Source organism: Leptonychotes weddellii, chromosome 3, assembly GCF_054177405.1.
Source record: "Leptonychotes weddellii isolate Sample4059 chromosome 3, ASM5417740v2, whole genome shotgun sequence".
Classification (NCBI taxonomy): Eukaryota; Metazoa; Chordata; class Mammalia; order Carnivora; family Phocidae; genus Leptonychotes; species Leptonychotes weddellii.
Window position 1 is genome coordinate 110,490,545 of NC_138371.1, and position 6,323 is coordinate 110,496,867.

Here is a 6,323-nt window from a genome sequence, read left to right on the forward strand (position 1 = left end):
AGTTTTTAAGTCAGGCCTTATTGGGCAACTGCCCACATGGCTGGATTTCACGACCGTGTTTCCTAAACTGACTAATCCAGTTAGCGTACGCTTCTTCCAGCATGCCGATCAGACTTTGCAGAGTAGCCAGGGCCTGACTGTCTCAAAGGGCTAGCAACCATCAAGGAACGGATTCCCTCTTTAACAGGGGATCTAGTCCCGCGTGCCAGCAGGATTCACGTCAGATTACTGTTTCATCTCTTTTGGGGGGAGTCAGTGGTCATTTGTATCATAATGCCAACCTTTGGTTAATGCCACAGATAAAGGAGAAGACCTGAAATGAACTTAAATCAACAGATTATAATGAGAGAGAGCAGGGGGAAGGTAACATATTATGAGTGTGAGCCCTGAATTTAAATATTGGTTCTGCCATTGACTAGGTGAGTGAACTTGGGTGAGTTACTGGATTTTCTGATCAATTAAAAAATGGGGGAATCATAAAAAATAGAAAAGTGCATACATTTATAATATTACATGAAAATATAGATTTAGAATAGAACTCTTCCTAGCACATAATAAGCTTTCAATAATAAGCTGCTGTTGTAATGACAATGAAATAGGATAGATGCTTTTAAGCATTCATGGTGTAGATTTGTCTCATGGTATTATGCTGCTGTGCTAACATTTTCATGGGCCATAGTAGCACGACTAAATCGCCTTCTCTTAGGGCATGTGTTTTCAGCTAGTGGTTCATGCTCAGCTCAGATATATCCACACTGTCTGCCTTTTGTTATGGAGACCATTGGAAATACCTATGGGAAAAGATTGGCTTCACAGTGAACAGACTGAAAAGCAAATTGAACATGAATGTGAACACTAAACTGTGACCCCTTGGCCCCTCACTTCACAGAGAAAAAAGGCAAGCAAGAAATCTCACAAATTTATATCCAGCCCCTGACCCATTAGCATCCACACTTACTCATACCTCATCGCTCTCCTGCTGCTGGGGGAGGGCGGGGGGGCCCCTATGGCCCTCCTTCCTATGGCCTCCTACTTGCCCAGAGCCACTCCCTCTGTCTCCAGAACCTCGTTCCAACAAACAACCCTTCTCTCTTCTGCTTCTCCCTCTCCAGGTTCTGCTACCTAGGATGACCATATAATATGTTGTCCTAACCAGGAAAAGCTAGAGGAAAGGGGGCATGGTTGACAATTTTACGGGGAGGCTGGGACTATCCCAGGCGACTCTTCTTTACCATGGTAATATGCTTACATCTCTCCCATCTTAAAAAACAAAAAAGAGGCTCAGTAATCTTTCTAACTCCTACCCTCTCTTGTTTCTCCCTTAACATCAGCTTCTCTAAAGTATACAGGAGTATGTCTTGTCTACTCTGTCTAACTCTCACTCAGGGCTGCTGCAAGGGGCTGTCACAACCCCAGAGGAGTGACGCTTCTTGTAATGGAGGTGACACACATTTTTCAAGACCACATATGGCAACCCTATCCACATCAGTGTGGCATTTGTCCTTTTTGCTTTCCTTCCCACTTCCCCCAGACTCTGGAGCTAAGATATTGAACTGCCAAATACCTTGGACACATTTCAGGCCTGGTCATCCTTCACCAGTTCTCTGAGTCCTTAACATAACTGGCTGCTCCCTCGCTCTTGAATGGGTCTGGCGACAGACCTGGCGGGACTGGATTTCAACTCTACCCCTCATAGAATTGTGAACAAGTTTACTTAATCTGAGCCAAATATGAGCATTTCAACTGTAAAATATGGTTAATAATGGTATCTTCTTCAGAGGGTTGTTCTCGGGGCCAAATGAAATCGTTTGTGAAGCACTTAGCACAATGTCTGAGAGAGAAAAAGGCACTCTAGAAACGTTCACTATCATTATCTTTTAAAAATTGACACGCAGTTTGCAACAATACCACCCTTCCCGGGTTTTCCAACTACTACTTTGCTCCTTCTCCATCTTCTTGCCCAATTTCTCTGCCATATCTGATCCTTAAATATTGATTTTGGTCTTTGTTTCCTTACCTGGGTGGGTGTACTTCTCACCTCAGAGTATGATTGCAAAAATTCAATAGGACAATATATGCAGAAGAATTTTATAAACTTTAAATCCCTCTACAAATATGAGGTGTTCCTATCAAAGTTTAATATCTCACCTGCTTCTTTTTATGGTGCTTTTCTCTTCTGACTGCTTATTAAAATTCCCTGGGTCAGGGGAGCTTAAGAAAATACCACTGGTTCTTCTTACCCTGCTCTTCCCTCCCCCTTCTGCACACCCTTACTCCAGTGGTTTCAAAGACCTCCCTGAACCTGATGGCATCCAATTTTGTTTCTCAAGTATTGACTGCTCTCCTGGGCTCCAGATCCATGCATCCCAACTGCCTGCTAGACCTGGCTACTAGGATAGCCCACAGAAACTCACAAGTTAACACGTTACAAACCAAAAAGCATCACATGCTTCTCCACCAAACCTCCTCCTCCTCCTGAGTTGCACCTCCTTCCCATAGTCCATCCTTGACTTTTTCTATCATTCACCTCCAATATCCAATTCCTACTGATTCTGTCCTCTAAGTATTTCTCAAATCTGTCACCCGCGTCTCCATGCCCATTCCCATAGTCTTGGTCCATTTCTTCACAAGTTCTTCCTGGGACCAACTGCCCCCCAGATTGCCTTCCTGCATCCAGACTCACACCCTCTAATAAAGTCTGAATGTCAGAGGTTGCAAACACCAATGCAGGATAAAGTTTTCATTGATCTGTGGGAAACTGTTGAAAATAATGCAGTAAGTTTTTCCATAAAGTAATATATTCCAGTTTAAACATTTGCCCTTTGTTTGTAGAGAATATTCTACTAACTTTTCTTTGGTGTTAAAACAATTTCTTTTGAAATGGTCAAAAGTAGGTCATCATTGTTACATATTTTTTTATAAATTAACTTTTTTTTTTTAAAGATTTTATTTATTTATTTGACAGAGACAGAGACAGCGAGAGCAGGAACACAAGCAGGGGGAGTGGGAGAGGGAGAAGCAGGCTTCCTGCTGAGCCGGGAGCCCGATGTGGGACTCGATCCCAGGACCCTGGGATCATGACCTGAGCTGAAGGCAGTTTTTTAACCACTGAGCCACCCAGGCGCCCATAAATTAACTTTCTTATTTGGTCTCCAAATACTCTTAAAATGTTTTGTCAAATAATATACTTAAAATGTGCAATTTGTTGTGCACCAACTATACTTCAATAAAGTTTTAAAGAAACAAACAAATGAACTGTTTTTCAGGTCATGAGATCTGAAAGCTTATCACATCTAGTCTGCACTGATTCCAGAGGGCTCTTTCTAAAATGTACAAACAATTTTGTTGTCCCCAGTAATCATCATCCAAGCGTAAAGTGATTGCACACTTTTACATGCCTATCACAAGGCAAAGTAACTTTGCATGCATTAACCTTCAAAGCAGGTGTGTGAGGTGGGTTCTAGTCTTATTCCGAGTTAGAGATGGCACAGACAGTAAGTAGGCCACATGGCCTGTAAGCAGTGCAACCGGGGCTTGGACCCAGGTGTGACTCACTCAGGAGCCTCTGATTAGTCTTTGCCACTATATTTTTTGCTTCCTTGCTTAAAAATGTTTCAATCACATCCCAAATCCCCTCGCTGTCTCTCTCCGTGTCTGGCCTCTGCTTTCTTGATTTTCCTCACTCTCCCCCCATTAATCTTTTACTTGTCTTCACCCTTCAATGCCTGTTACGGTTGCACAAAAAACTTGTAAATCTGGGGCGCCTGGGTGGCTCAGTAGGTTAACCATCTGCCTTTGGCTCGGGTCATGGTCCCGGGGTCCTAGGATAGAGCCCCACATCGGGCTCCTGGCTCAGCCTGGAGCCCGCTTCTCCCTCTCCCTCTGCCTCTCCCCCTGCTCATGCTCTCTCTCTCTCTGTATCTCTGTGTCTGAAATGAATAAAAAAAAAAAAAAAAACACCAAAAACTTGTAAATCTGAGAATCTGTAAAGTTCTTTCAGGGGTCCTCACCCTTGTGTGAGCTCTTCCTTTGGTATATCTTTCCCCTGTCGTCACCCAGCTAACTCCTGCTCATCCTCTGAAACTCAGTGTCTCACTAGAATTAGTCCACGCACTTCCCAAACCTCAATCATAGTTTCGGCCTCAGAAGGAGCAAAGGGAAGACACTGGGGACCACCTTGTCCGAGTGGCATCGCTTGAATGATACTGCCTTAGTAGGTTTGTACTCTGCTTTTGCCCTCATTTTCCTACTAGTGTCAGGCCCCTGGTGAGTACGTGGACAGGACAGAAAAGGCCCAGCTCTTATGTGGCTTGTATTTTAGTTGGGGAGATAGCCGATATACCCAAAAAGTAAAACACATGAGTATACAAGATAATTTTAAGTGGTCATAAATGCTCAAAGAAAATAAAAACAAAATGAAATAATGAAATGAAGAGTGACAGGTGCAGGGGGCCGGGGGCAGTTCTAGGTTGGATGGTCAGAGGCCTTAGAGAAGATGACATTCTCAGAAAAGATCTGACAACTAAATGAAAAGAAGGGACCACCAGCCAAGTGAAGTTCTGGGGGGCAGAAGGTGGCAGGTATTCCTCACTTAAAGGAAATATTAGAAACGTCTAAATTCCTAACTTTACCTGATACGCTGTCACAATCTGGCACATAGTAGTTGCTCAATAAACTCTATGAGTTGGATCGTGAAGCCAAAGAAACTAGGAAGTCTAGGTAACTGGGGTCTGCATCTCTTAGGACTCTTCTAGCATCCCCCCTGTTGGGAAAATATTGCTTTACAGGATTCACTGGATTGTCTTGGGTAGGCAAAGAAAAAGGCGTCAGTGGGGCATTAGATGTTTCGGACTTGCAAGCTAAGCTGCCTCTGGCTCTAGGGTATGGCCAGTTCTGACTGTTTCAAAATTCTATGGGGATTTGGAGATGAATTCTCTATTTTGCCTTTGTGGGTAGGTTTTTCATGAAATGTTTCTCTGTATGTTTCCCACTGTTATTTTTTCCTTTGTCACATTTGCATCCCTGATCTTATCCCCAAGTGACATTAAAGTAGGAATAGAAGTACTTCGGTGAGATCAGGATCGCATGGAAGAGAAACACAGTAATTTTGTCCATTTGTTAGAGCCCCAGAAGAGCATTTCATAAATCTACTTAGTGGAATTTGTGTCTTGCCATCTTTAAACAGAAGTGAAATCATAAACACTCCGGAAAAGCTTGAAAATTAAAACATGCGTGGGTTTTAAATCACCTTCAAGGTTGAGGAAAAAGGTTATACCCTACGGATAGACAATCTAACATGGGATTTCCCTACAATACTTTATTTTGTGAGGACTTCAGAACACTGCTGCAATTTGAACAAAGATGTTCACATTGTACACAAGGATAGTCTGAAAAGCTGAATAGTGAACCCCAGTTTTCATTACTGAGAATCTCCATGACTCATTATCTTTTAGCAAAGTCATTTTTCCCCTAAATCCTAAGGAGCTCAGAGCACACTTTGCCCCAAATACTTCTATGTGCTACATAAAAAAGTCAAATATAGGGGCATCTGGGTGGCTCAGTTGGTTAAGCGACTGATTCTTGATACTCTTGATTTCGGCTCAGGTCGTGATCTCAGGGTCCTAAGATCTGGGGGTGAGGGGGTGGAGGGGGGCGTGGGCACTCAGCAGGGAGTCTGTTTGTCTCCCTCTCTCTCTGCCCCTATGCTCTCTCCTTTCTCTTTAAAATAAATACATAAATCTTTTTTAAAAAGTCAAATATAAACAGAAGAAAAATAAAAGAAACAGAGCTGTACCCCCAGACATAAAGTTTGCAGAAGAGTGAGTTAACTGAAACACAGGAGCAACAAGCATAGAATGCCCTGGGCAGAAGGCAGAGGATGGTGGCAACCCCCTTTAGTGGTTCTGCTTCTCCCCTGAGGAACCAGGCCAAGTGTCCTTGACCCTCTCCGTCTCCTCCTAGCTCTCAACACTTAAATCTGTAAATTATGCCGGAGCTGTTCGTTAACTTGCCCAAGGAGATTCATACCAATTACAAAGTCATGGACATGAATGAATTTGTGAAGCTCTTTTACTTGCAATTTTTCATACTGCATGAGGCTTTAATCAAGTAGCAGAATGGGCAAAGAATATGGAATAATCCCTCATAAACTCTCCTGGATTCTACTACCACTTCTCTGCCTGTCTTAAGCATACAGAAGGCAAGGACAGGAGAAGGAAAAGACAAGAGGAGAATCGAGAGAAAAGGGAGCAGCGGGAAAAAGACTGCTGGACGGCGCCAGCCCTCCCCACATGACCTCTGTGTGTCAGGCATCGTTTAGGACT